Raw genomic sequence first — 8,054 nt, forward strand, 5'->3', positions numbered from 1 at the left:
CATGCATCATTTGGTCATTAAAAACAACAAATTACAACTAATTTAAAACTACTACATCAGTCATTAAAATAAAATAAAAATTCTATTAGAAACAAGTGTTAAAAACTACAGAAAAGGGAAATAATTTTCCACAAAAACAACTATTAAAGACTGAGTTACTGAGATGAAGAAAGAGCGGACAGATGTAAAGCTAGATGAGACCGCAGGGAGAGTTTATTAATGCTGGAAATGCATCGTGAGACTTTCTGTGGTTTCATCCATGTCAACGTGTGGTTTTGGGGGGAGAGTATGGGGGGGGGGGGGGGCACATTTTACACCCGAGGTGTGAAACATCGCTGGAACTGGAGGGGTCAACCAGAGGTAGACAGAGGAGTTCATCCACCTGTCACCATGTGACACTGAATCTATCTATCTATCTATCTATCTATCTATCTATCTATCTATCTATCTATCTATCTATCTATCTATCTATCTATCTATCTATCTATCTATCTATCTATCTATCTATCTATCTATCTATCTATCTATCTATCTATTTGTACGGCTGGATAGCTTAAATATTGGTCGCTGTTTTTGTTGCACCGGTACTGTTAAATTGGGGCTGTAAGCTAGTGAAAATATATCAAAAGATGATCAGAGTGGGACTTTAAGGCCGAATCGGAATTCTGGGGTTAATTCTGGGGAGTTGGACAAGAAGATCCAGGATATATCTAAAGGAGAGCAGTGATGGGACCAGACTAAGGCTACGTTCACACTGCAGGGCTTAATGCTCAATTCCTATGTTTTCAAAAAATCAGATTTTTTTGCAAAGCCGTTCACATTTCCAATTAAATGCGAATTTTTATGATCTCCTGTGTGAACGTGAAATGACCCAGAAGTGACCCTCATGCGCAGAAGAGTACTCAACGGTGAACAACGTAACTCATTGTTTTTGCGGAAGTAGCTAACCTTAACAATGGATGTCAACAACAGATACAGGTCGCATGGGGGCAAAAAAATCAGAATTGGGTCGTTTCAGCCTGCAGGGTGAACGTAGCCTAATGGACAAGTGGGTGAAGGAAACAGATGTTTGGTGGTCAGGACAGGAATGCAGAAGAAAAGACAGTGCTGAAAAGGAGGACAGTTGGTAAAAAGAGGCTGACATCATATCAAAGAGGAGGTTCATGAAAGCAGCAGAGGAGGACATAAAGGTGGTTGGTGTGAAGAAGGAGAATGCAGAGGAGAGAAGGTGGAGGATTTGCTCTGGCGCCACCTAAAGGGAGCAGCCAAAAGGCAAATATTGAGAAGAAGAACGTTGTCAGTTTTTAAGCCAAACTTGTCTTGTTTTGGCTTGTCAGGGTTTCTCTCTCATGGATCTATTTATCTCCAAAAGTCTCTTCCTCATTGTTGAATCACAAACTCTTGGTTTTGCTTCTTTTGTGAGCTCCTGGACGACTTGTTTCTTCGAGTCTTTAGGTTGGTCAGTCTCTCCTGAGAAGGTTCTTTGGGGTTCCCATTTTTCTCCATGATGAAGGGCTCTTACTGTGTTTTTTTTTTGTTTTGTTTTGTTTTTTGGAGTCCCAAACCTGCAGAAATTTGTTTTTAACTCTTGACTCATCTCAAAGGCTGAGTTTCTTTAAAAGTACTGACGCTTTTCTTTCCTAAAAGCTGTTTGTCCATCAATGAGAGCATCCCGAGCCTCACAAACGTGTCAAAATGAAATTCAAAACTTTGAAAAGAATCAAAAAATCATTTGTTGGAGATTCCAGCTTGAGTGAATCTGTCCGAAGCTCGGTTCTGTGTCATCAGATAAATAAACTAATTTCTTCACTGGAAGCTAAAGGTTTGTTACAGATGATGTGCCGTTAAACGTGCCTGAGAACTGGTGGTGGAGCAGCAGGAAGAATGAAAAGCTGCGTTGTTCCTGGACTCCTTCCATCAGCCTCCAGTCTGTGCAGCGATTTTTTGTTTTTGTTTGTTTTTTTCAGCATTTAAAAAAAGTATTTACAAATCGCTTCTGGAAACTGCGTCCAGTTGTTTTAAGGAAAGGTGATCTGGCCAACATTTGGCATCTCTCTTGTCAGGCAGGAGCTCAGTTTCCCGCTAGAGTTTCATCCGAGTTCTCAGCTGCTGATTACCTCACCTGCTGTTCTCCATGATTGCTTCCCTCAGTGCAGGAACCTCCTGATTGGGTTTGCACTTCATCAGATCTTTGCCTTCCCGTCATTTGTTTCTTTTCTGCTTTCCTCAGACATTCCTGCATGGAGATGAGGGGGGTATTCCAGGAAGCATGTTACAGTTTTTCTCAGTCGCTTTAGTACAATTCTCAGATCAGAATGAAATTCCCAAAAGTATTTGTTCAATCTTCACATCATGATGTCCCTTGTGCACATCATTTAAGCCGTTTCTCACTTCTTTGAACAAGTTGCAATTGCTTTGGTACATCTATGCAAATGATTATGTACAATTCTCTGCTCTTTGCTACATTATCAATTGTTTATGTCATGTTGATCAAAATGTATTATATAGTTCACTGTACAATAGTCTTACTCCTCAAAACACCTAGTCATTAGTTCATCGTATAAGTCATTAACTGCAAAATGGTTGACCAAGTTGTCATAATGTGACAAACATATTTCGCTGCATTGCAAGAGAGGATATTCGCTGTGATGTGGATGAGAATTTGTGGCCTAACATACAGGAACGACAAGAGGTGTAGGAAGACCACACCAATTCCTACTGCACTGCCTGTACTGTTGATTATTGTCCTATCTTTTTTCTCCCTTTGTGTTACTGTTTGCAGTGAGTTTTTTCTATGTTGGTATGACATGGGCGGCCAACAAATTACAAAATGAACAGTAAAACTGTAAATGTGAATCTTGTCCAGTCTCTTGCAATCAAACAAAAAATGTGTAACTTACATTTTACAATAATTGTCATTAAAACTTTAGCCATAGTTCACATCAGAACCTCCCTCTAAAGCACACAGTTACATTGACAACATGACTAAGTCATTTGACTGTCTTGTTCGTAGACAATGACACAATGACTTGACATTCTGATGGCACTGACATGTTCAATGACATAAAGACTTAGTTTTGAGAGATGAACTAAAGATTTTGAGCAAGTTACAGGCTTTTACAAGAAATCCATAGTGTTTTGCTGTTTGTACAAATTTTTTTGAGAAATGCACACACGTATTTGCAAACTTCAATTCTGATCTGAGAATTGTACTAAAGCGACTGAGAAAAACTGTAAAACTACCCTGACTTTAATCATGAACTCTGACTGAAATCCGCCTGAACTTGCTTACTCTGGGTATGTCGGTTCCAAAAGACCGGATATGAGTTAGCGTAATTACGCTCCACTTGGGTTAATGCACGTTCATGGCAAGTACATAAAGAAATTCTCAATGGATAAACGATTTCCCGAGTCGCCATGGAAATGCGTGGAGAAATAAAGAGAGCGCTATACTTCAGTGAGATGGAGTCGGAGATTAATGACGTGGTTTGAAGATTATAAGACCATTAAAAAGTAACACGGCTGCATCATCAAGAGAAAGAGTTTCTGCTTGGAGAAAAATAATGGACAAAGTAAACGCACAAGTTTCTGATCTTATTTCTATCTTCATTGTGACGCATATATATATATAAATGAATTATCCAACTCAAACGAACTGATTCAATTGGTAACAAGTAATTGAATTAAATTTATTTAACCTAAAATTTCTTACGTCTATCCAACTCAATAACTGTTTTACAACTCAAATTTACATATCTATCTAACTAAATGTCATATTACTCCAGTTCAATTAAATGTTTTTCCATCTTAATTTATTGTACTTCTTGAACTCTCATATGTCTAAGTTTGAGGCTGCAGATTTTCTCATTTTTATAACAATAAAATGAATGATTTAATGTGGATTTGCAATATGAAGAATGCAAGAGATTCAGCACTAGTAGTGCTGAATAAACTCATCATCCTCTCCCTCTCTCTCACTCATAGTGCAGAAAGAATTAAACATAACAGGAAAAATTACTAGACAAAACACAGTAAAACAGCTAAACAACTAAACACATTTGGTCAAAAACCCACACTCAAACCCAAATCCGTCCAGACAGGCAAAGGGAATGGTATCCCACAATTCCTTGCGGTGCTGATCTAATTGCAGCACCAAAGTTACACCTACTTAATTGAATTAATTTGAATGAAAGTAAAATAACTGTCTGAAAACTATGTTATTTTTTAAGCTGACTTAACTAAAAAGAATAGATTTATCTTAACTAAAGCAAATTATTAAGTTAGATCAAAGTAAAAAAGTTTATTTTTCCAACATCCATATGTGGTCTTATCACCCTCTCATGGTGGAAAAAAAATTATCTGAGCTTCTTCATCCACTAAATCATCTTCCAATGGACACGCCATGATGCTTCACCTCTCTGTAAACAAACTAACCTTCAACTAAACCTGCTCCAGACCAGGTTATGTTGAGCATTGTTGTATGTCAAGTTGCTATGGCAACTTGACATACCCTGAAACACATCTCCATTTCTGGAACCGAAAGCTGAGGTTATCCGCTTCCTTAGCCTCAAGCTTACCGTGGGAGCTAGCATAACCTGCTTTCTGTAAAAAACCCCAGGAGTCTTATTTTGAAAGCACCTGTTGTCTACCCTGCACTACTTTCTTTTCTCAGATGTCTTGTGGAATGTGTCTAAAGTTTAGGCTGACACTGATTGTCCAACTTGAAGTTTGGATGTTTTTTTGCCCGCAGATAGGGAAAGTCTTGTTTATTTACATGACTTTTGAGGGACAGACCTTAAAAGGAACCTGATTTGAATGCAAAGCTGCACCAAAAACGGCTGGAAACAAACAAAGATGAAGGTTTTGTCCATTCCAAAGAGTTTGTACGGTGGCCCTGAAGTGCAAAACACACTAACAAACTACACAACGCAAAAACATATTAAAGATCACAACAACAATTAAAAAAGCAACACAAATAAAAAAACAACAACCGTACTTTCTCAAATCAGTGAAAGCTGATTGCTGTGGAGACCCCTGAGAGGATATGTCCAAAGGTCAACAGCAACATTTTAGAAAATTCCAGAAACCAAAACACAATATCAAAAAAAGAAAAGAAACAAAATAAATATGAAAGTTTTGTAAAACAAAAGTAATTTCCAGAAATGTTGAAATGATGGACAAACATCTTCATTCAGACAGTGATGTCCCATTGAACCTTCCTTTTCCAATATCTTTTGTGTTTTGTTTTTTTAACATCTTATTTTGATTTCTGGAAATGACTCCAACTTTCTGACATTTTTTTTTTCTTTTTTACAGAAACCACATAAAGTATGTACATGGGACATCGCTGATTAGAGCAATACTTGATCTGCTCTATACTGATCATAAAACTATTATTAATATGCTGACACATAAGACGCATTTGACAAAACATAAATATCAAAAATCAGACGTCGTCATCCAATCAGCAATGCCCTATAGTACCTACCTTTTTCGCGTTCTTGTTTTGTTTTTTAAAATTCCATTTTGAAATCTTGAAATTGCTTTTGTTTTCTGAAACATTTACTTTTTTTTGGGAATTATGTTTTGGCTTAGGTCCACGAAATAACTCACAACACAAGAGCTTACGACTACAACCACAGGCAAAGTTTTGTTGACCTTTGACCACGGAAAGAGGCCACCATAAAAAAAAAATTACCTTAAGTACCTTCTACAAAAACTCCTGGGGATTTTGATCATCTCCTGACTCCTCGATCATTATTGGGGAGTTGTAGACTTTGAATGGCGGAAGCCTTGCAAGCAAAAGTGGCGTTCCCATGTAGCTCGCACATTTTTACCTGAATATTGTGAAAATGTGAGACATTTATCATTGGCTCAAGCTGAAAGAAATGATATGACATATGATATGAACATAGAAGGAATGTGGGTGTTGTTAACAAAAAAACCTCAGTTGCCAAGGAAATCCAAAAATTTATTTTTGCCGAATTTTAAAAAAATTACATGGACCTGTTGGTCACTCCCGGTCGACCATTGATTCAAATGGTTGCTATGGAGATTAAACCATATAAAAAATTAAAAAACAAATAAAAAGTTGAATTTTTTATGAATTTGGACTACAAAACGGCGCTCACAGCTTTGATTTATACTTTGTCCATCTATTTGTATTTTTCAGTTAGCTTTAGGAACTTGCAAGTAAAAATATCGATGCTCGCAGTTTTTGTGTGTATCTGACATTAAACTTTTGAATCTTGATGATGAAGTAATGCAGATTTGCATTTGCATCTACAGAAAATCCCAAACATTCCCGAGCGATGACTCTCATTCCTCTCACCTAAAACGTTTTCAAGCAGAGGGAGCTCTCTGGAGGTCACGGCGAGGCCCAGACAGGTGGCGAGCGCCCCAGAAACAGAGCCTGCAGTGGGTGGGCGTCCTCCCCAGAGGTGCCAAACTCCCGGCCTGGCTCCCACAGCCTCACCTCAGCAGGGTCGAGCGGTGGGTTCAACTCCGGTTCAGCCCGCCTGACTCAAGTGCTGGTCTTGGCATCACACCTCTTTATTTGTTTCCATACGTGATCATATTTCATTCATTATTGCAGCAGGAACCCAGGAGCAGCCAGAACTTACAGAAGAGCTTCCAGCAAAAGCTAATTTTTTACTTATCATTCTAATTCACCAGGATTATCAACTGTGAAGATGGAATCTAAAGACTCTTGATGCATGTTTGACACTGAATGTAGACATGCAGGAACAAAAACCGGCGCTGAGCAAAGCAAACAAGACGAGGAGTGACTGAAGCTGAATTGGGGGAACTCAAACAGACCCGAGTCTTCTCTGAACCAGATCAAATTCACCATCTGAGAGGAGATGCAACGTTTGTTTTTATCCGATTGACTCCAAACTCCTTCCGGGGTTGGAGGCAGAGGGAGGGTACGGGTCCAGGAGTCCTGGCTCTCACAGCTGAGGTGTGAAGCGACACCTCCAGGCTCATAAGTTCTCATCAGTGTGAAACCATCACGCCTCTGCTCTAACTAGATAACATTAAGCTTCATTAAGCCTCATTACACTCAGGTTTTTAGTCATTTAAGACATCCGTGTTCTTCCCACAAGCAGCTGACATCCAAACATCTCTCCAGATGAAGATAAAAAGTTTTCTTTTTTAAAGAAAAAAATTCCATTCACAAAGACATGTTTCCTCAAACTAAGACTATTTTGCTTTTGAAAAACTTTCTAAATGATTCTTTCCCCTCCAAAATAGAAAAAAGGTGATTTTTATTTAGTTATTTAAGATTCAGTTTTTGCTGTGTTAAGGATAGTGTGGGTGAGAAATAAAAGAAAAGAAAGAAAAGACAATTAGGAAAGGCGGTCGGGTTCAGGGTTGGTGTAATATGGAGCAAAAAGTACATTTAAATTTGGCTAACTGCTACTATTTGAAGGACAAACCCTCTGAACCCACCAACTTCCTTTTTTAAGAGCTAATGAAATCCAGAAAAACTCAACTTTTTTTTTTATTAACCGTTGTGCTATCTTAGATTACATTGACGTGTTCTCCCTACCATGAGAAAGGTGGATAAAGGTGGAAAGATTTCATGTAATCCATGGACAAAAATCATTGAAGAAAATGGTGTAGCGCAGTGTCTAGTGGGGTCTAGATGACCCAACTCCCAATGTTAAAGTGCCTAGGATAGCACAAGGGTTAAGCAGTTGGATTAACCGTAAAGATTCCCTGTTTTCTTGGGAAACGTTGTATCAGGATGAGTTCAGGCTCATCAGAAGGGTTATTTTTTTGTTACTTTTTTGCAGAGTTTTCATGTGTTTGTGCAGATGTAGAAGAAATCAGTCCGTTCCAAACAAAAAAACAAAAAGCAAAAATGTTTATTGTTTTGAGGAGGAGTTAAAATTCACACTTCCACTCCTGCAGCTAAGCTTTCCCAGAGTGTGTGTATGTATTTTTTGTGTTTGTGTGTATGTGTGCGCTCAGAGGCCTCTGCTGCAGACAGTGCAGAATCTGCAGAGGTGTCACTTCACACCTCTGTGGCCTGGCTTGGATTTATAAAC

This window comes from Oryzias latipes, chromosome 3, assembly GCF_002234675.1.
Source record: "Oryzias latipes chromosome 3, ASM223467v1".
NCBI classification, from domain to species: Eukaryota; Metazoa; Chordata; class Actinopteri; order Beloniformes; family Adrianichthyidae; genus Oryzias; species Oryzias latipes.